At 28.6% G+C, this 24,788-nt stretch overlaps 1 long non-coding RNA gene and 1 other non-coding gene across 3 annotated transcripts in view; one reads left to right on the forward strand and one right to left on the reverse strand.

The window, feature by feature from the left end:
* LOC129963581 (uncharacterized) overlaps positions 1 to 24,788 on the forward strand; it is a 195,965-nt gene that overhangs the window by 94,270 nt on the left and 76,907 nt on the right. The gene's annotated exons all lie outside the window — the stretch shown is intronic.
* Positions 11,297 to 11,385, reverse strand: Trnay-gua (transfer RNA tyrosine (anticodon GUA)). Its single transcript is given in 2 exon segments — positions 11,297 to 11,332; positions 11,349 to 11,385. It is a non-coding gene; the product is annotated as a tRNA-Tyr (tRNA).

The following is a 24,788-nucleotide window of genomic DNA, read 5'->3' on the forward strand; positions in this document are numbered from 1 at the left end:
AAAATGTGTTTGTTTTCTCCCAACGTGAATGGAAACAGGCATGCTAAAGATATCTTCAAAATATTCTTTTTCTTTTGCGATTTCAAAGCACACTGAAGAAAATTGTGTAAGTGTTTTGGAAAACCTCTTCGTCTCGTAGTTGAATTTGTTTCAAAATTTGACATACATCAATAAATTAGGTTTAAAGACGATGTTCCAAATTTCATTTTTCAGAATTTTTATGTTTTGAATTATTTCATATAGATTCTAATTGGCGGAAGATGTATTAAATTAACTCTTTTTCTTTCTTTTTTTTTTGTCATATTTAGAAATATCTGAAATGACAAAGAAATATCTGAAATACCAAAATTTCCAGATGAAATTTAATGAAATGCAACAGATGCCAAATTTGATAAAATTATAAATATTTCTTAGTTATTTTCCTTTTATAAAGATAAATATGATTTTACTTGTGTATTCTTTAGAGTTCTGTTTACTAAAAAAAGTTAAAAATTAATATATGTGTCTGAATAGCATTTGTGAAAATTAGATATCTTTTCTTTGGATCATAAATATTATCTTTTAAATAATTTTTCATAAAAATGTCAAATATTTTTTAACTTTCAATAACTTCAGATTTCTTTACTTATGAAATATATATGTTTAAAAATAAGGTTTATATTTTAAATTTTTTTAAAAATACTAGCAACCCGATATTGTATAATTTACCAAATATCCGCCTTGTAATTTTTCTGTTTCGCTTTCTCTTAAGGTATTTGATTGGAAAAATATTTTTATTTGTATATTCAAAACTAGGAATGCTTTTGTATATACAAATTAAAATGTTTTATTATTTTTGTTTCTAGCAGATTTGCTTTACATTATAGATTTAATAAATCTGTGTTCTAGTAAGAAAATAAATTGTTTCTTAAAGAATTTCTGAAAAAAAAAAAATATCAACAGATTAAAATGCCTTATTTGTTAAAGTTTAAAAATGCTTTTTTATTTTCAAACTTTAATTTTTCTAAATGTTTAAAACATCAATTTTCTTTCACCTGCCATTATTCTTGCTGTCTTATTATCCTGACATTAACTGAATGTAATGTCAGAACAAAGAATCACAGATTTTCTGATTTAAATGATTTTGTAATCAACTTTATAATTTCATCAACATTACAATTAAACAGCTGAAAGGAAAGTCATTACTTAAATCATAAAACCAATCTAAATGATTCTAAGACTTTAAATGGAGAGATTGCAATTTGATTAATTTTTAATTAAAAGCGTAATTAAAAGATCAAAATATGCTGATGCCGTGCTATGACACTTTATCTGGAAATGTATCCAGAACTAATCTCCCTGACATCTGTAAAGGAAATCTAATTTTTTAAATCCTCCATATACCATCTGTAAAAATTTTTTTACCCCTCTTTCATCATACGTAGAAATCGCACATTCGCCTCAATATAACAATCAGCAAATTAGTGCAACATCAAATATCATGATAGTTTCGCCCCTTTCCAATTAAAGCCAGCAGCCTGATGAAGTTTTTTCTTGTTAATCAACTATCAACGAAGCCAGGTGTTTAGCAGTAGATTTAATTAATTTTTTTCGTTCTACTATATCAGAAAACTTTGTTCTTTTTAACTACCTTTTTTTGTCTAGATTATAGTAAGCATAACCACTTGGATAGCCTATTAAACGAAGTATTTTCTAAGACGAGTTTTTACAGGTTTAAAATATATATTCTTAAAAATTAGAAACATCTTATAAAAAATGTGTGTGTGTGTGTGTGTGTGTGTGTGTGTGTGTGTGTGTGTGTGTGTGTGTGTGTGTGTGTGTGTGTGTGTGTGTGTGTGTGTGTGTGTGTGTGTGATTTGACGTTCCACAGTCCAGACCTTTCGATCTATAGTTGTCAATTTTAACATGGATTATTTAGAAGAGTGAAAATATGTACTAAGAAATGTGATATTTTTCATAGTTTTAAAAATTAAACAAAATTATGGCGATTTACGGTTATAATTTCTAAAAATATTGCGGTACAAAAATGATTTTTACATCACCTTATAATTCCTGTGATATGATTGGTTTTATAAAGATATAGACAGAAAATTTGCGGATTGTATAAGATATTGTTGAAACAGAACAATGCATGGCTTTTAAAATAGTATGAGTTATATGTTTATCAAAATTTGAAATTTTAAAATATTTTGCCGAGGAAGCTATTAAGATGTAATTACCACAAAATATTTAATTGAAATTTTTAACAATCATTAATCCTGAGAATCAGTTGGTCGCCGAAGACGGCTAATTAGAAATAATTGTAAACAATATTTTTTGATTAAATTATCATACATGAAATATCATGTAAAATCTTCTTTTAATTATTTTAACAAAATATAAAAGAAACGCATATTTATTTGACCTTGCATAAAATTATCTTTAAAAGCGATAGCATCTAGCGTTTATTTGTTAACATTGGCAAACCTTTGCTAATGTTAGCAAATTAAGCTAAGTTTTCAAAAAATTTCTTCTTAAAAAATTATTTTTCTAAAAATATATTTTCGTCTTAAAATATTATTGTTAAAAAATATGTCGGTATTTTAAAACGAAAAAAAAAATAATGAAGAAACATTAAACTAACCAATGATTCATGCTTGAAATTTAATGAAAAATTATGCAAAATAAAGAGAACTATTAATTACTTGAAACCCTATTCGATCCGAGTCACTTTTTTACACTATAATTTCTTGTTCCTCATTCAACAAAGATAGTTGCTGATAACTTAAGTTGACAGTATATATGAGCTACAAACGATTGTATTACTGATTAGTGATATAATAAACTGTATGAATAATGATATATGAAATTTAATGACTTTTGTCGTAAATTCCGAATTTTGTCATACAGCTTGTTATTTTTCTAGTTTTTAAAACTAAATCCTGTCCGTACGCGTCAATACTTTAATAAACTAAATCAACAATTCAAAACTAATTGGATGAAATGGTCCTTCTCTGAGTCTCCTCCGTTTTGTTAAATTGAGTTGTCATTAGCTATGTTTATTTTTAATAAGAAATTGCTTTCTTTAGCAGTAACCTTTTTTTTTTTGCATTATTTTTTTAAAGAATTATTTTTTATTTTCTTGAAGGATGGTATTTAAAACAATGTGATTTGAATACTTTTCGTTTGCATGTTTATATTTATTTACAAAGACATTATATATTTGTTATGAAAGAAGAAATAATTCGAATATACAAATAATTAAGGTATTGATGTCTTGGTTTTCTATAGATAATGCAAGTTATTAATGTGAATCAAATAGATATTTGGTTTCTGTGGGATATTTTTTATTTATACTTTAATAAACTCTTTTTAAATGTATCTACTCTATCCATCCGCTTGGCAGTGGTCTTCAGGTTACTTCAAAACGTTAAACTAATTAGATTAAATTTAATTACTCTATTATCTTCGCGTTTGCTATAAGTATAAATTGAAGTTTCTACATTAAATTATGATTAAGAAAAATAGACCGAATATAAAAAGTGATTAGACAGGATGAAAATATAATAACAGTTTATATTATTATTGTATTTAAATGCTTATTTCGTATTAAGCGATCTATAATATAAAAATTAAAATACATATTGTACTGCGTGTAATAAGAAGTGCTTAAATGTGATAAAATAGTGGTGATACAAAATACGCATTTATCCTTCTGAAATCATTTCTCGGTTGACATGCTGTTTGCTGTTTTCATTTTTTTTCTATTGCTTTTAACAATATTTAATGTAGTAAGGGAAATGACTGTGACAAATATAATCATTTTTAAAGTGGATTTAAAATGGCGCATAAGCAATTGTATTTCCGGTGTTTTGATATATTCTCGATGGGGTGTACAAGCTATGTAAAGAGAAGCAATTATTAAAAATAATGCATATAGTTATGTCTTAAAATATATTTGTGAAATGATTAATAAAACTAGCTATTAAAAGACGATTAATAAACTAATAAAACCGTTTCCGACGAAGCCGAAAGACAAAGTTAATTACTCTGAACATGATAGTGATTTTACATAGCATTCTTTTATTGTTCAATCCCGAGATTCTATTTTGTTGCTGTTATAACTCTGAAAATGAATTTCGAAATTGCTTCTAAAAAATATTAACTTATTAAATTTATTGATTTATTTGTTTCATTAATAAATAATTAACACAGAGGGAGTTCTTTGAGTTAAGGAAATGAAAACATCTAGGTTTAGGCTGCATTGAACATTTAGTTTAGTGAGAACTTAAGCCTACTCTCTTTTCACTGTTAAGTAATTTCAAATTTCAGCTTCGAGTAAGGATTTGACAATTAAATTAATCATTAAAACTGTGCTATATTTTCAAGGTATTAATGATTAATTTTTGTGGCTTCTGACGTTATTAAGATAGCCGCTATAATCGGAAGTGATAATTTAACTTATCATGGACATATTAATATTGAAGAATTTGATGTATTAAAGGATAGAAGCTCTGATTAGAAATGAAAATTTAACTTATCATGGACATATTAATATTGAGGAATTTGATATATTAAAGGATAGAAGCTCTGATCAGAAGTGATAATTTAGCATATCACGGACAAAAAAATATTGATGAATTTTGTAGTATTTACCACAGTTTTTAAAAAGTTTAAAATAGTTTTTAAAAACTGTTTAATAGCATTTTATTAATCACAGTTCACTATGATAAATAAAATTAAATTTAGATATTTAGCTTATTATTGGTTTGTTTGATTCAAAGACTGAGGCGATTGTCCATAACAGTTGGAGAGTTTGTTCGTATATGAATAGATTCTGCGGAAGGAAATAGTTCCGTAGGATTCTGTGACAACAAGGAGGTTGTTGCATAAGTCTATAGGTTAAATGGCTCTACCTATTTCCCTCTCCATCGCTCTTCACCTGGTGATCCGAGTCACTAACCTACAGCAATCGGGCATTTGAAGGTTAACCCTTTTTCCTGTTCCTCCCTGCTTGAGGCCTCGAAGTGTGTGCACTATAGGCAGGATTCTTAAAAAGTGGGAGATTGCTATATAGAAATGAAACCAGCGGCCATTTTTATAAGCTTAAAGAAGGTTTAGAAGTCAATAGTACAATATAATCTATCATATTGAATGTAAAGATAATTCCAAGTAAGTGCTTCCAAATTTCCCAGCAAAGATGCTTTTAGTGCTTGGAAAATTCTTGAAAAATTTCTTGGAATAGTTAATACGTGATTACATTAAGTGTTGCTTTTTACTGTCATTCTCCAATTTGAAATTTAAATTTAAATCGTATTTAAATACCAAAAATATTTCGTTAGCTTGAAACGATAGAATGCAAAGGACTTTTTTAACTTAAGAATCATGTAATGTTTTGGGATTTTGTTACTAATTTTCATCAAAGAAACCTACTATTTTAATTCAACTTGTTTCCAAAAACTGCTCCTGTATCAAATATGGTGCATAAAAAAATCTTAATTTTAACTCTCACAGAATGCCATAATAACGTTTCGTATTTTAGACATCACAATAAGTTTTCATTCAAAGAATTATGAAAAAATTATAGAAGTCAACAATAATTTTATCACATATTAAAGGGTATAGATTTGATAGAGATTTAACTTATCTACTATTAGAACTCTACTCGATTTGTTTTAAAGACCAAAAGACTCATAATCACACTTAAGTGTATGTTTATGTGGAATGTAGGTCTGATTGAGATTTTGGATTTTCAGCTTTCTTGGTGGGAATTTATTTTATACTTCATCGTGAATCTGAAATATTATATTTTCATTAAGTTTATTGTAGTGTTGTATAGCTGCCGAGACAATTAAAAGTTTTATTCAAACTGTGTTTTAGCTTATGAAAATTAGGCAAACCCTCTTATCAATGGGCCACTCATCAACCACAAAACACCAATGAGCTTTAAATACAGCATTAAATAAATGAACCTGTAGAATTTTCTACTGATTTGATGTAGACAGGAAATGTATTTAAGTGTAGTTTAAAAAAGTCATTGGCTTGAAAATATTTCAATCTTATACTTAGCAAAATAATTTTACTATCGATAAGCTGGCTGGTAACTTTAAGCAACTGAATTCTTGGATTCAAACAACTATTTTTTATTTTTTATACAAAGCAATCTTTAGTTAAAGTATTTTCTCTGAATTTTCTAGATAAATATCTTTAAATTTGCCTCTACTCTCAAAGCACCATTTTTTATATCAGAATGAAGACATTTCTTTGGATCCATATCTATTTCCCATTCTCACTGCTTTGTTGAGCAGTAACCACTGCGTTATTCGTGTCCTACACTACAACTCTAGTTAATAACTCCCTGGATAATTTCTCTTGAATGTGTTTCTGTTCTCAAAGCATTATTTACATATCTGTAGAAAATGAAGACGTTTCTCAGATTTTCCGTTTTCATTTCCCATTTTCTTTCCATTTCTATTTTACACGTGTCGAAAAGGAAGACATTTCCCAGAATCAAAATCCCAGTGTTTTGTTGAGCAGTAGTTACTTTAGTAGTTTGCTATTTGTGCGCTGCGCTACCACTCTACTTCCTGTATAATTTCCCTTGAATTTGTCTCTACTCTCAAAGCACCATTTATACACGTGTTAAAAATAAAGATGTTTCTCAGACTATTTTCATTTCCCATTTTCGTTTCCATTTCCATTCTACACGTGACAAAAAGGAAGACATTTCTCAGAATCAGTTTTTACTTCTCATTCCCAGTGCTTTGTTGAGCAGTAGTTACTTTACTATTTGTGCGCTGCGTTACCACTCTACTTCCTGTATGAATTTTCCTTGAATCTGTCTCTACTCTCAAAGCACCATTTATACACGTGTCGAAAATGAAGACATTTCTCAAGATCCGTTTTTTACTTTCCTTTCCCGGTGCTTAGTTGAGCAGTAGCCACTTCGTTATTTGTGTGACGCTACCACTCTAGATAGTAACTTTTTTGAATAATTTGCTTTGAATTTATCTCTACTCTCAAAGCGCCATTTATTTACGTGTCGAAAATGAAGACATTTCTCAAGATCCGTTTTTACTTCCCATTCCCAGTGCTTTGTTGAGCAGTAGCCACTTCGTTATTTGTGTGTTGCGCTACCACTCTAGTTAGTGCTCACTGATGCGGTTGAAGTAATTCATTGAAAACAACGTGAAAACATCCGTCGTATAACTACATCGCTTCTAACACTCTCATCTATCTTGGCGCAATTACGGTAAACCCCTATTACAAACCCTTAATCCAGTGTCGGCAAAACACAAAGAAACAAACACCTTCGTTTGGGAAACAAAGGGGCAAACGGAATCATATATAAAGAAAAGATGAAATAATAATCATAGTGGTCACGGTACGTTGCATATTAGTCAACCGTAGCATTTTTAATGATGATTATTTAATTCTCCTCCCCCCCCCCCCCGACTTCATGCATTATAGTTCGCTGTGTGCGCGCCATCACATTTGAGTAACTGACTGTCTATTATTTATTGGACTCTCATTATAATATCACTTCCGATCTAAACCACGCCCCTGTGACGTCAGTCCGCATTTGAGTGTTTTCCTGTGAGTATTGATTTTCTGGAGAGAGAGAGGTATGTGAAAATGCTCATAATCATCGCTTTCCGCTACTTTTGGTAGAGGGCGCTTTCCGCAGTGACAGTAGTCTTCAGTCTTCTGGCAATTTTTCAAGGCAGGTTATCGTTATAATTCGCTTAATTAAAGGTAAAAGAATTAGTGATGCGCTAAGTAATTAGAGAAATTGTGTAGGAAATTTCTTGTAAACACTTTTCAGATGAACGAACGGAGAGGTAAAGTCAGAATGATGAAGGGAAATATCAACATGCATGCCCATTATGAGTAAAAATTTCCTCTAGTTTGTTATCAAAATAAATACTGGCATAATCGCAATTAATTCTCATTCGCTGTGAACTCAAGGTTACACCGCGTTTTCAATATTCTTCGTTGAAACAAAATTATTTATACGGGAAATCTGAAATAATCTTAGGGAGTAGTTTCCCAAAACTTTCTCGTATATTATCTATTAAGAATGATATCCCCCTCTCCCTTGCATAAAATTGTGGACTTTGGATAAGGCTGCAAATGACTTGCATTTCATTGGGGAATAATAGCTACGAAATATAGAATTTTGAAGTTAATTTAGCATTTATACTGTAACTATCGTGCGATTATGAATTTTGGACGCCTCTTTTTCAAGTGATTGAAACCAAAATTTGACATTGTATGACAGCAGTAGTTCCTTATCAAATTTTGGAGATCACATTCTGAACTTAGTTGATTTAAGTTATTGCGTTTACAGGCATCAGGCATGCGAAATTACAGACCGATAAGCGGTCAACTCTTCCACAGATTTGGTTGAAAATTTGTTAAGAATCTGCGTTTTAGATATTAAACCTGTGTTCCAAATTTTATCTATCTAGCTCTTTCCGTTTTATAATGATCGAGTTTACTTGTACTGTAGCAACCAGATAGATGGTTATCCTTTAAATGGATTTGATATAAATCAATATATTTGATTTTTAATCCTTTAACAAAAATTTCACCCGTATAGCTTGAAGCTTTTTTGAGTTATATTCACAGACAGACATAAAGCCAAAAATTTGTTTTTCGAACACAGGGAATCTAAAACAGAGTGATACGTCATTTTGATACGTCGAGTTTGAATTTTTTTGACAATTACAATAATTTCTTTACACTTTGTTTGCAAGGAAGTAAAACGAACCAAAGAAAAATAGGCATTAAAAATATTTCAATACATTTGGGCCATTATGGAATTTTACTTATCAAATTATTACAGTTGTGCATTTGGATTCAATATACGACAGAGCAAGTTTGATTTTTCATAATTTTTAATTTGCAATCATTTTAAACTATTCAACTAGCATCCTGCTGATTTAAGATATGTAAAAGTGAATTCACTTGTTTATAAGAATAGATCATTATGTTCTTAATTAGTATATCATTTGAAAAACTTGAGGATCTGATATGCACATCAAAAATCATTTGAAAAGCTTGAAGATCTAATATGCACAACAAAACACTAGCCAAATTGCATTTACTTTACGGGATTTTCTTAAATTATTTTCTAATACAATGCAAATAAATTTTCCTTCCTGTTAAGATTTATTCAGGAATATATCTATGTTGCATTTTTCAGGATAATCATTATAGTTTAACAGTTCTTTTTTTTCTCCCCCCCCCGTTTTTATAAAATTCATATCTTCCCATTTGAATAGCAAGAAGGTTAAATTTCTAAAAGAAAGAGTATTCTGCTATTCTTGCATTTTTGGCTCTTTTGGAGCCATTGAAATTCAGCAAGGTAATTGTTGGTTTATATACATATTGTGAGCTTAGTTGGATTTATAGATGTCCATTAATCTGGCGTAGTTGACAGATTAAAATAAATATATAAGGAAGGGGGGAATAGAAATCCATTTCGTGCGATAAATTTAATATAAAAGTTTATATTGTAAACTGAGAGCTATATTTCATATGTCTATTTAAACTATTAGAATACAATTTATGAATATCAAAGAATTGATTAGTACAAGTACAATATATTGAAGGCAAGAAAATTTGGCGTGGCTTCATTTGATGCTGTGGTTTCAAGAACTAAGATAAATATTTTGACTCCCCCCCCTCACCGTAAGTGAATATTATTATTTATTTATTTATTAAGCTATTTCGTTCGCTGGAATCGAATTGAGGTTCAAAGTTTAGAGACATGATATTATTTTATTTGACACCATAACGAAAAATATAAAATCTTCTCCAGTAGGCTACTCATGCTTGAACGAACTTTTGATTTTATGGGTAATACATTATAGAAATTAAATGGTAGTAAAGTAGTTAGTTGGTTAACAAAAGTGAAAGTGGAAATTATTCGCAGAATATGAATTTATAGAACTGAATGCGATTGCATTACAGTTCTATCAATTCATAGCATTTCTCTCACGATTGATGGTCAATCAAGTAATTGAATTTTAAATGAAATTTTTGGAAATGGTTTTTAATATTTCAATGATTTTATGATACAACACTTGCGCTTTTATATAATTGTGTTACTTATCTCATTGAGGAGATGCCAAATTCCATTTATTTCTTGCCATTTTTTTTGTATTCTGTCGAAAATATTACTTTGTATATTTTTATAAATACTATCATTAATTACTTTTAAATTAATTCATTAATTTAAGAACTTTTTATCAATTATTATTTATGTCTTTGTATTTTACATTGCAAAGTTGCGTTACTTTCTTTTTTTAATGTTTAAAATTGAAAGAAAAAGCATTGTTTTACATCGATACATTATTTTTTTCACTGTTAGAGCTCTTATATCGAAGATATTTATAACCGTATTAAATTTTACCATTTTATGTAGACATTTTTTTTTCATATGAGCTGTTTTAGTATTACATTCTTTTAATTTAAAACAAAATAGAAAAAAAAATCTTGAGTTGTATAAATTGTGCCATAAAATTCTATTGCAATTTTTTTTATTTAATGATTGCAAAAAAGATTTATAAGCAAATCATCATTGCAGATGTATGTATATTTGTTCCAAATAATATGCTCAGAGTATCGGATTTCAAATCATGTTCTTTATTGAAACATCATTGCTTTAGAAAATTCTTTAGTTTTGCAGCACCTTAGCCACATCTTAAATATTATCATTCATATTCTGTTCTAAAGCGCCTGTAACACATTTATATTCTGAGCGAATAAAATAAAGGAAAAGAAAATAAGTATTCACATTCTTAAAGCTTTGGCTTTCTATTTGTAGTATTTGCGACACTATTAGAAGTTGATTTTCTTGACAGTCAAGGCTATTGTGATATGTATTATATCTGTATATTCGTACGTTCCTTAAAAAATTGTTTACTGTATATTCAAACTCGAATTAGAATAAAAATAGTAGAAAATTGTTTTGAACAAATGCTCTTACAGAAATAATTCCTAATTTTAATAATTTACTACCTTTATGCTAAAGGTTGAAATAAACTTACTATCAGAAATTTAATTTCATAAGTTTTTTCATCTAGTTCTATTTAATTTATCAGTGTTAAAGACAAAAAATGTTCTTAATATTTTTGTTCATTGAAAGTAAAATCAAAACGGACACTAATTTTTCTAATTAGTCTATTGTAACTAAACAAAAGTTTAGTTGCAAATTTATTTTAAATGTATCGCCAAAAGTTACAAACTATTAACAAAAAAAGAAAATTTTAATTTGCTAGTTACACTAACTGTTATTACAAAATAAACTTCCGTCGAGCCGGAGTCGAACCAGCGACCTATGGATAACTGCTTTTTAACACCTACAGTCCACCGCTCTGCCAACTGAGCTATCGACGGCTGCTTACACTGAACATATTTTAAAAGACATCTAGTTTAAAATTTTGGGACAAGACCTACTACACTTGCCTCCAAGTCATCTTCAATTGAACGTTCGTTTGCCAGCAAGAGCCAACGTGGCGCCCTCTTTTGAAGTTTTGTACAAACTTTGAATATTGGATCATATTTTTCTCTCAACTGGCATTACTGAACTACAAAATCTTATTCTTACAGTTTAAAAGACGTTTAAAGTTGTTAATTCGTATTTTATTTGGTTACCGGAAAATTCTATTATGTATTTTGAAATCATAGAAGTACTTTATAAATGGTTGACTGCAGCTTCTAGCTATTTGTAATTAAATCAAAAATTAAGCGCAGATTTCCGCTCTTGAAAAATTGTATTAAGTCATGACAATTAAACACTTTCTTTTAGAAAGGGTAGACAGAATTATTGTCTTTGATCTCATTTAAACTAATAATAAAAATAAAAACAAATAAGCAAACAAAAAAGAGCAACTGAGGTCGTTGTATTATAATTAAAACACACACACAATACGAAAATTTGGGCTTATATTGAGAGAATGAAAAAACAGGTTAGTATTACATTCGTAAAAAAATTGCATCTCATTATAAAAGAAAATTCATACAAAAATAATTAAAAATTATTTTGAAAAAAAAATGCCCGCATTTATGTGTAAAATAATCTTTAATATGGAACATTTTGTGCAAAAACTAATAATAGATAATAATAAAACTATAGAAATGTATATTTATCAATTAAAATTGAAGAAAATATGTACTGAAAAAACTTCAACGGAGTCCAATTTTTAACTAAAATCCTTAACAATAACAACAAAAATCGCAAAGTTCTCATTTGAATCAAAATTAGCTAGTTTATAATTTTGATGAGTGTTTCAATTAAAAAAGAATTTCCATTTTAATCAAACAGATTTCACACAATTGATTTTTAAAAGATAAGTCCTTAACTTGTTATCTGCTAAGAAAACATATCTCTAACTAGTTACGCCATATATTGATAATTTCGTTTCGAATTCAATGATTTTGTTAAATTATTACCAAAAGCTTGTTAATCATTATATCTTTTATTAAAATATAAGTCCTTAACTTGTTACCAGCTAAGAAAACATCTCTAACTAGTTACGCCATGTATTGATAGTTTCGTTTCGAATTTAATGGTTTTGTGAAATTATTATCACGAGCTTGTTAATCATTATATCTTTTAACTTAAAATATCCCGGCTTTTGAGTTCTATTATCTAGATCTTGTAACTATGTTACAAGAAGTAACAAGATATAAATAACAGATATTACGAAATAATTTAACGTTTGTATAAAACCTTAATCGTTACTCTTGTTTTTATTAGAAGTGATGCATATATATATTTTACTTTACATATCTTCTTGCTGCTATCTAATATTTCATTAGTATTTTTTAATAAAAACATACAAAAAAAAACTTTTCTTAAACTAATTTTTTTGAGTTATTTATTGAATGTTTTTATTTAACACAACAATTTAGTCACTTTTCTATTTGAATAATCGAATGAAAATTTTTGTGGTTTAGTCACTTTTCTATTTGAATAGTCGAATGAAAATTTTTGTGGTGCACTAATTTCACTGCTGTTTTTCATTGTTTTATTTTTTTCACGAACAATTTTGTGGATATTATATTTTAAAAGGTATGGTAAAAAATCTGGAAAAGTGTGTGTATGTGTGTGTGTAATGTGACTTGATGATCCTCTAAACTATTTAAGGTGTGGAGCCCTTCATAAGTCCATTTAAGTTGAATATTTAGTATACAGGACGCTTGCTCATTTGGACAGTTTTTCTAACAAAAATTTACGAATCTAAGAAAAGGAAGTTGCTAAGTTATAGATAGTGTAACTTATACTTAAATTATGAGCGAGTGTCTTAAAAGGTGGAGAAAAATGGAACAAAAAAAAGTTTTGACAAGTTCGAAGACTTTTAAAAGTTTTATTTTTAATTTTCTAATTTTCATTCTTATTCATTGAATTCTCAAATTATAGTTAGAAAATTATTTTACGCTTATATTAAAAAAAATAGGAAAATTATTTTGAATAATTTTCTACTATCTGAGAATACAAATCTAAGTTTTCATCTGGCAACTTTGTAGCAAATTTAATTCTTTTGCAATTATCTTATCTCATTTTTTTTTGAAAAACTAATAATTTTGCATCTGAAATACTGAATATTCTGAATGAATAATAATAAAAATGTTTAATAAGATATTTTATTGAAACAATATTTTTTACCTATTTATTGTAAGTTTCTAAAGAGATTTAAAAAATGGGGTTATTTTTATTTCAGTAAATGTATTGAACAAGAAAGTATTTTATATCTTTTCATAGTAATACAAACCTTTAGATGTAAAATTAAATAAATTTAATAAAATGTTTGTTTTTTTTTCCGTCGACTCATGTTAATTTGCAAGTTTTAGAGAAAAAAAGAACATAGCATAAAAACTAGATAGTTGAAGTGTAAAACAGATTTATATGAAAGGTCTTTAAACCTTTATAGAATTTCATTGTTCTGGACGCTTCAGTCTGAGTAAAGCTTTTAACCATAAATTGAATTTTAATCTAGCAATAATTAGATGATAATGACATAGTTGCAATAAAGTTGTTAATGCTATGCACATTAAATCTCTGATTGTTTTTAAGTAGCCTGTTATTTTGCAATGGGAAATTCAAATTAATTCACATTAAAATTTTCTAGTGAATTTCTTTAGATATTAGTTTCTATGCTGTAGAAAGCTAATATTTTCCTATCCCGATTCACTGATCTAAATAGGAGGGGGGAGAGCGGTAAAAATGTATCACTTGAGCTGTACATGCTTTGAATAACAGATGAATGTCTGATTAACTTTACTCCTCTAAAACCCAGATAAGAAATTTTTTTTTTTAATTTAATCTACTTATTTAAATTATTTTGTGGTATCTTTTCCTCAGGAAAAATATTTTGTCAAATGTATATTATTGATTTAACTAAAAGAGTAGTTTTAAAACTCTGAAACATTGAAAACTGTCTGCAAAATATCTACATTCCTATATCTCCTGTGTGATGCTTACAATTTTTTTTTCTCCTTTTTAAAGCGAACATATTTTTGTGTGTTTTAAGTAATTGTATGATATTTATTTTAATAAAAAAAGTTGTTATAGAAAAATGTAACAATTAAAATAGATAAAAACTAAAGTAGTTTTTAAAATTTTGTAAATATTGATAATATTTTATGTGTCCCAAAATTTAAATTAAATGCTAATGAAGTTTAATAAAGGCGATATTCATTGTCTTTGTAAGAACATGATTTCTAAAACATTTGTTATACCTTAACCTAGTATAATAGTGTCATTTTGTATTGCATGTGTGAAAAAATCTACTTAAAGAAAACTTACGGATTAGTTAATTCATTATAAAGACAAAAAATTAAATCTCTCTCTATATTTTTTGAAATTTTGAAAGAAAATTTTATTTTTAATGATTTTTTTTTTATTTCCTTATAATATGAACAGTTTTTGCCAATTCACTTAACTGTGAAGTTATTGAATTATTTTTGTTCATTTTTTTCTTTGGTAATCTAATCACAACTTAATTTTTTTATGATGACGTTTATTGTTGCTTAATAATATGAAAGAATCGTTGTCATCGTGGTAGTTGTAGTTGGTTTAAAGGGTTTATAACTTCCGTTCATTAATTGTTCATTTTGAGTTTATTATTTTGTGATGGACTCGTAATTTTGAACGATAGTCAGAAAATGAGATAAACTCTCTTCAGGTTTTCGCCCTATACCTATTCAAAGGCATTTGTCTCTGGCATATTTATTATGTTCAAGACCTTCTTAAATGGCGTTTCTTAAGTGGTATCGTGTTCGTTAAAGATACAGCATCCAGTGTATAAGATTTCCCATATTTCTTGCATTTTTGTGCGATAACTTCTTTTATCATTTTGGTATAATGGTAAGAGCGTTTTCATTTTGGCTGAGTTTTTTGGCCAACAGAACGTCATCATAGATCATAAAAGTAATCGAATGCCTTAATATTAAAGTATAATACAAAATGATGCGATTGCTTTTATATGATCTGTAGTTATATTCTGTTAGCTAAGGATTTTAAGGATGCAACAATATGTTTCCTACTCCGAAAGTTTTCCGTGACATATCTTGCCACTTTTTTACGGTAGTTTATTTCATCTTTAATTTAGAATGATAAAGCTCCGCGTTTTATCTCATCTTCCAAATAGAATATACTGATGATAAAAGTAATGAGATGACTCAATGTTTTAAAGTACTACAAAAATATGGATTACTTTTATAATCTGTAGCAACATTAAGTTGAATAAGATGCCTCCTTTAAGAATGCACTATTCAATTTCCCTTCTCCGAAGTTTCTCATAAATGCGTTTTACCACATTTGTGAGGGTAGCATATTTCATTCTAAATTTACAATGATAAAGTTCTGTGTTATCTCAGTTTCTTAACTAATAGAATATAAAGATTACAAGTGTAATGGAATATCTCTATATTAGAGAATAATATATAAATATACGATTACTTTTAAGATCAGTAGCAGCATTTTATTGAATAAGATGCCTCCTTTAAGGATGCACTATTCCATTTTTCTTCTCTTGAAGTTTCGCATGATGTGCTTTAAGAATAGTTTGAATCATCAAAAAGTTCCGTAATTCGATTTACAAATCAGACACATTAATCGAAATAACTAAAAGGGGTTAATCATTTCTCCGCCTTTTTTAAGAATTTGGATAATATTGGTTTTCAGGCATAACGTACTTCTGTATCTAGAAATTCTCCAGAAAGAAATATTTTGTGTTTGTTATATACAAATACTATGCATTTTTATTTTATTTTATAATTTTGTAGACTCTTGCAACGCATGCTTTAATAACCTTTCTTGGATATAACATGTCAAATAGGACTTCAATGTCACGTCACTAAATAAAATGGAAGTTTGGAAGGAAGGGGGGGGGGGTAGCTAAAATAGTCATTCGCTTCAAATATGGCAGATTTTCTTTGTCTTTGCAAGCAGTTGCACTGTGTGGTTTATTAACTATCTTGGATATAATGTTTCAAATATAGATTTAAATATGATTAATACACAGAAAACTTTGAGGCAATTATAATCGACGTGCAATTGCTTGCTTTTTACATATACGGCAAAATAAAATTAAAACTTTTTCTTTTGTTTGGTTTTGCTAGAATCTCAGTTTTTTTCTTTTTACTGAAATCCTACTTTTGTTCTCAAAATAAAATCAATATTCCAAAATAAACATATTTGTTTTCAATTGCAGATTAGAGGTCTGCAGAATACTGAGGCACTCACATAATGGGGTAGACGTGAAATTCCGAAGCTTTCATTTGTACTAGCGTTGGGATTGAAATCCTGGGGATTACAGCCCCGTCAAATGAAAGGGCGAATATAGGTGCGTGTATGAAGATCGTTTACTGCCGCCCCCTCTGTAACGATGCGTTACCCCCATAATACGATCACGTGATGTGCCTACATCCCACAGGTTTCATTGTCATTAATCACGTGACTACTATACGTCACGCAAGGGTTTATCCAACCGTGAGCTCTTGGAGCGTGATGTGAAAGTGGGAGTTGACTTCGATTGGGGTCGGATTTGTCATTGGTCAGAAGTAGAGGGTTGGATTTCGGTCCTCGACCCCTCAGAGTAAGCCCCCTCACCCGCTGGGTGGCATTCACCTTTAACAGAACTTTCCTTGAAAAGGTGACGGAAAAGTGAATAGGAGGCGTTTTCGCGTGACAGTTGGAATGGATGCAAAGATTTTTCGAAATTTAATAAACCGAAAATAGGCGTGCTTTATCTCCACAAGTCAATGGAAAGTTTTCGCAAACACCTTCTTAGTCTTACAGTTGCCTTGGATACTGTAATGCAAATAACTGCATTGTTTCTTTTGTATATTTGAAAATCATTTTGGACTTTATATTGATTTCTCAAAAAATTTTGATCTGATGTTAAAAATAATTTTAATTAATTCTTCAAAGTGTTCTGAATTTCATGCGATTTAACTTCGTAAATTTTGTGATATAATTAATTTAAATTTAAAAAATGATCATATAAGAAAATATAATATTAAATGTGTTATATAATTTATTATTTTAGGGAGATAATATAATGTTGTTCTGCCTGATCTATACTGTCTATATCAATTTATAACTTACATATTTGTAAATTCATGTTTATACACACACACACGCGCGCACACGCACGCATAAACACACACACACACACACACACACACACACACACACACACACACACACACACACACACACACACACACACACACACACACACACACACACACACACACACACACACACACACACACACACAAATATAGTGCAATTATTTTTTTGCCAAACCAGTAGCACTGAAATGCATTTTGGAATAGTATTAAACAGTGCAGGCTATTACTTATTATTAAAAAATCTGACTTATTTTATTCATTCCCCCCTCCCCTCAAGGAAAAGCCAAATTTCTTATAAAACAGAAAAATACCAATGGAGATAAATGTAGAATATTGCAACTCCCTTATTTGATTGAACAAATGTTTCTTTTTTCGGATTTTTTTAACCATATTAACATTTTGTTTTAACTCGAGGATTATTTTGTACCTGAATTTGTAATTTTGCACCGTCATCGTATGCTCAAAAAGTTGTCAATCTCTTTTTCCAAATTTCCACACCATACTAATGAACGAATGAACTTTCATGAATTCGATCGCATATATTCATAGTCGAATTCTGTTATCCATAATAAATTGCTATGCAGATACAGTCAAATTAATTGACATTATACTATATATTTAAAAAAAAATTAGGTTTCTTGATCTAATTGAGTAATTTAAATAAATTTGTTAAAATTTATTATTTTTTTATGTGTGTGTGTGTGGGAATTGATATTTAATAACTTTGAAATAATAATAACGCAATTAAATATTAATAATAATAAATAATTACAATAAATAATAGCAATAAATAATAATATTAAATAATAACAATCAACAGTAATTATAATGAATAATAACAATCAATAATAATAATAAATTTCAGTGACATTTTCTGGGTTAAAATTAAATGCTTATAAAAATGTTATTATTTTATTTTCCGTATGATGTAAATGTCTACTTAAAAAATCAAAATTTTCATTAAAAATAAATATTTGCATCGGCTACAATTTTCTATGCACTTTACTCTAAAAAATAATAAATCATACACACTTGAATCCTATGAATTAAAAAAAGAAGATTAAGAGATTAAATTCAGGACTGCAGTGAATCTTAAGAAAAATAAGTAAATATTAATGTCTAATAAGATCTTTCTTACAAATAAATAGGTTCAGTATAGAATTTTATCTATATCTTATTTCCAGATTTCGAGTTATAGATTTAGAAAGATGACAAGACTGAGATATTAAGATTTCTTTCCGAAATAAATCTTTTCTTTAAAAGGTAATTATAATTGGATTCCAATTCAGTAGCAGATTTTAGCCGAATGATCGATTTGGAAAAACAGCTCATCTAAAAGAATGAAAGAATCTCGCATAATTTATTCATCGTATAATCCGGATGAGTTCAAAATCGTCCAAATTGGCGTAATGTTATTTTTTAAAATTACGTTCCCAATCCGTTTCTTAATTCTTTCTTAAGAATTGCGCTATCTTCTTTTTCTAAGCGATATTATTTTAAGCGAAAGTCGATTATAATCGAAAATCTGGCGATGCGTTTTGGCGAAAATTTGGCAATAAATTTTCTTACATAATTGTTCTTTTCTCAATTATTTATATTTATTTTGTAAAAATGTTCGATTTAAACTCTATTACGATGACAATTAAAATGAAATATTTGTAGCGCTTAATCAAATTTATTATCTGTACCATTCAGAAACTAATACTTAAGCAAATACACTGTTGAGTAATTGAAGTTAATTTTTGTGACTTTACAATCACAAGACAAATACACAGTGTTAAGCCGTCTAACATATTACTGTGGTACAGTGGGTGTGACGTCACATTCACGATATATATAGGACTACGAAATTCAATTGGCAAGTCGCATTTCAAGTTTATCAGATGATCATGAACTGACTTCATTATTTTATTTTCATTTATTTATATTTATTTTCATTTATTTATCTTTTAATTATGTTTGATTAACTTTGTTAAGTATATTAATAGAAATTTAAATTTTGCTTTTAATAATATGCCCCTTAGATAATTATTTTATTTTCTGTAAATGTTTTTAATTTTGTATAAAATTTATTAAGTGAGTACCTAAGAAATGCGAATGTATTAACTGCTTTATTAGAAGCTTCATCAAGATAAATATACTTCTTTAAGATAAATAAATAATAATATTTATTTAAATTTTGTTGAAATGTTGGTAATTCTGATACCATAAAAATGATTTTAGGTGGTCGATCTAATTTATAAGCATAATCGAATCCTTTATGTGAAAATATCTTAGTTACACATATATTATACAATTACTTTTTTGAAACATTGTTTTGTTTTAACCCTTTCTAGGGCCATGGGAAGTATGCTTCCCACCAAATTCCTTAATTTTTATATGAAGTTATGTAGGTTGGCATAAGTTCTGACAAATGTTTCAGTACGACAAAAACTTAGACACTTCTGTTCCTTATCTCACACAAAATGCTGTGCTCTGATTTGTTACTTAATTATTAATTAATTGAATTCAATCGATCTAATAAGTTAGATGAATCACTTTTCTTAAGCAAATTTCAATCCTAAAAATATTTTAATATAGAAAAAGTATTCATGACTAGAAAAAAGTGTCATTTTAAAGAGTTAAAATAGTTTATGAGATTTAACGCAAATATTACTATCATACTTTTTATTTACTTATTCGATTTCTTTTTTTATAGGAAAAAAAAAGAAAGTGTAATATTAAAAGTTAGTCTATAATCTTTATCGCAAAAAAAAAAAAAAAAAAAAAAAAAAAAATCAACACTTCCTTATCAGAAATTGAATACTGAGCGTTTTGATTTCCTCTAAAAATTTGAATGTGATTGAAATACAACTGTATTGCAGTTTAATCAAAATTAGTATAACGTTTGTCTTTCAAATGACCTGTGTATAAAAATCTAAAAGTTTTCTCCAACGAGTAATTTTTTTTCTCCCAATCCTTCCACAATAGAAAATTATCTTCAATAATTTTTGAAATACTTCTTTTTGGGCTTTTAAATATACAAGCCTTGCTTCCTTGTGACTATTCTATTCCATTTACTTTATGCTATAAACAAAATTACCTTCCGGAATTCCTTTTATGGTAGAAATAAATTTAATAAAGACGTTTATAGAAACCTGGAGCTGAGATTTGCTACTTAAATGCAAGCTTAGGAAAAAGCTAAACCCTGAAATGCCTTTGATCAGTGTAAAATAGAAAAAGAATCCTCCAAAGACTCTTTTATTTAGCTAGAAGCTTTTGAAAGTTAAGAGACAAAGATTTTTAAGCTAAGGCTACAGAAGTAAATTGAGCCTAAATATAATTTTATTGTATTTATGCTTCTAAAGTGGTGCATGATACTTGACAAAGGTAAGAAAATTCTAAATGCGATGATTTGCAAAATAAATAAAGTAATTCAGAATTTGTGATTCGTATTAAGAAGAAGATAGGCATTATTTAATAATTATTTCAAAATATATTTCATATTCTTAACTCCGAATTTCTGAATAAAATTCTTTTAGTTTGAAAATTTAAGTTCTTAATATACTTTTTTATGTAGCGCAAGAATAAACAGGAAATTTCGGACATTAAAAAATAATTTATAGCCATTTAAAAACGCGAAATGACTAATGTTTTAAGAAATGTAGAGAGTTTTCATAGTTAATGTTAAACTTTGTCGTCCTTCTTTAATTCTTATTTATATGTCTGAGATAAGTAAAAAAAAAGCAATATCATTTGTAGAATATATAAAATAATAATAAGAAAAAATAATAATATAACTAGTATAATTCGTACGGCATTTTAATATCATAAGTTGTGTATTTCAGTCTTTGGACGAATTATTTAATATAACATAAAAGTACTATTGATTATATTTCAATAATTAACGTACACAATTTTAATTTATATGCCAATGATTTCTAAAAACATTTTTAATAGCAAAATATCATTCACGAATAAGCTTCGAATCACTTTAACTAATTTCTCAATTAACAACATGGAAAAAGCACAGATGTATTGATTTTAAGGGAGATTTCATATGCCAACATGTCATTCAAAATTGTTTCTTCTGTCGTTCAAAAAATTTAATGATGAAGCCGGCTGCATTGCAAGCCATCCTCATTGGAAAAGAAGTTTGAAAAATATAATACGAGATAAATAATGTCTTAAGAAATGTAATGCTCAACTCATTGCTTCTGATTTGCCTGACTTCAAATCACGACCTACATGACAATAGTTTATGCTCGTGGTCGACATGCTCCCCTCCTTTGCATCCACAATGACTTTGCACGCCCTCGTGGCTAAACACAATCACGGTCTTGCAGCGTAGTATGTATGTGTGTGTAAAAGCTCGTATCTTTTTTTGGGTGTGGTTTGAAAACGGAATATTTAATCACATGTAAATGTAGGCAACGTGCACCCGAAAGGGCTAGAGCCATCGATTTTGAGCTGCGAGGTTAGTTCATCATTTCTATTCTGTTGCGCTGGGACCGTGGCAAGAAGTTCACTACGACCCATTTCGACCACGAGTGGTTAATGTTAAAAGAGAAGAGCAACAAAAACCACCAACAAAAAAATGAAAGGGGGAAAAAAAAAAAAGAAAAAAAGGCCACGAGGAAAGGGGGAAAAAAAAGAATAATTGTGCCTTGTAAGAAGAAGACCGGGACTGGCTGGGAGCAAGAAACCACTCCGTAAAGACGAAAAACAAGTCTCCCCTTTTTTCGCAGGAGTTATGAATATTTAAAGGGAGTAAAGAAAGTTGTTTTGCAGGAAGAAAGGAATGAGTCACTCCTCGGTCTCTCCGGGTGATTAATGACTTTCATTAATCAGCGCAAGAAGATCCTCAGCGCTCACATTGAGTGAATAGGGGCTCGCCACTCGCAAGATTATAATTTATTTCCCACCCTATCTGTAGCACTACTATATCTGGCCGGCATTCACAATCTTCTGGCGTTGTCCACTTTTGCTCGAGAGGAGTTGCGTGTTGAATTTACAAGGTAGGAAAAACAGAAAAAAAAGTATGAAATAATTGGAAAAAGAAAATAAAACAGGTGGAAAGTCGTAATTCCAGAAGCATACTTCTGCTCTCACCTGGGAAAAAATAAATCTTGTTTTCGATTTGAACTTGTCTCAGGAAAGTTATTGTTTTCCTTTAATTAATAACTTTCAAATGATACTCAGTTTTTTTAATCCTGTTCGAAACGCAGGGTAGTTTTGTAGATATAATTTAGGAGTTTGTTTTATATTCCAGAACATTTAAGAGGATCTAATGATCAGTTATCCTCTCAAAATTCGAGTGTGGAGATATTAATTAATATGGTAATTTCTTTCGATTTTGCAAGAGCCAGTCTTTAATTGTATCAAAAGGAAAGCACGTTTTAATACCAATCTATGCAAATCTATATTAATAACCCAGAAAATGAAATCTTACAAAATATGCTTTTTATTCTATATTTGGACAATAAGGGAACACATGCTTTTCTCGAAATTGTATTTCTTTTTTCAAAATTTCTTTAAAATAAAAATGTCATGATAGCATTTAATAGATATTTGGCCTTATTTCATTGCTTGTACATTATTATACAAAATTTTAAGTTGAGCTTTTATATTCAGTATACACTAATTGAAAAACACAATTATAATAAAGGCTTATATCTTCATAAATATTTGATCTTTTCCTTTTATTTAAACTTTTTCTTATGAAGATTTAAGAGATTTTAATAGATTTTTGTGCAGTCATTTTGTAATGATGATTTAACGATTGCTAATTATTATTTAATAACATTTTATTCAATTTTGTGTTATCAAAAGTCTCAAATTATGAATGATTCATGTTTGTCTGAAAATCATAAAAAATTTAATCATTATAATTTCAAGCTTACAATTACTTGCAAAAATTCTCTGTATATATTAATCCTGGTAAAAGGATTTTTCAACATTTTGTTATGATTTTTTTTTAAAACTTCCTCTCTCGTCTAAATATGTCCCTGTCCTTAAACTCTCAATATATACATAAATAAAAAAAAAAAAAGCATTTTCAACATTTTGCACTGTGGACAGGTACAGTAAATCTCATTTAAGAGAAACAAAATAATTTATTTCAATTTCAAAATGAAATAATTTTAATCTCCGAAATAAAAATCACGTCTCAGCTATATTTTTGAATTATTAGAAGTTGGATTCTTATATTCATTTGTTTTTGATGATTTATATTTATATGTCCCAACGTAATTTTGAAAATTTGATGAAAACCTTTAATCACAACAGAATTAGAACTTTTTTTTTTGCTTATAATTCTATTAAATGAAAATTCAGAGCTACTTTTGAAATAAAAATCATTTATATATGTGTTCATTCTTAGTATACATCATTTCGGTCTCAGGGCTGATCTTTAATTAATTCTTTGTTGAAATGATAATCAAGTACAGGCGTAATCTGAAGATGAAGGAAGAAAGCAGAAAATCGTGCGAAAACAGTCGGTACTAACATAGCTTCAGAAGTCAATTTTGCCAATATAGCATTTTGGTTTCGGCGTTTGTTAGACAACGTGAGAATATATGCCCGGTAACTGAAGCAGCTGAAGTTACAGTGAATTAAGAACGCGGATAAATTGAAATTATATATATTAGATGAATTTTTATGAAAAACATTTATCACTTAACATAATCTCAAAAAGTGTGATCCATTTCGAATACTTTTCATAGAAATGGTGTAATAAGCTATTCTCAAAGTGTGTACACGCTTAGAATAATTATAAATTATTAATAATACATTTCCCTCACGTCATCGGATCTGGAAGAAGATCTTTCTGTGGGAACTTCATGAGACATTATTAGTACCAAATCAACTGAAATCAATCAACAGATCGTAGTTATATAAAGAGTGCATGGCCAAATATCAATTCTTTGGTTACATGTAATCGTCATTTTAAATATTTCGTTTTTCTAAATTATTTTTAAATAAAATGGTATAAACTTAAATTTGGAATCGTAGTTCCTTTTAATTACTCTCGGTCAAATTCGAAAATCTAATTCTTAACTTCAATCTACGCCTTCCATCTCCATGAAGTACATTCAGCCATTCTAATAATTTCGGAACTTTCATTGATTTCTATGATTTCCAGTTCCTAATGAATCTTGGTAACTTTGAAATTTTAC

This window comes from Argiope bruennichi, chromosome 3 (genome assembly GCF_947563725.1).
Source record: "Argiope bruennichi chromosome 3, qqArgBrue1.1, whole genome shotgun sequence".
In the NCBI taxonomy this organism is placed as follows: Eukaryota; Metazoa; Arthropoda; class Arachnida; order Araneae; family Araneidae; genus Argiope; species Argiope bruennichi.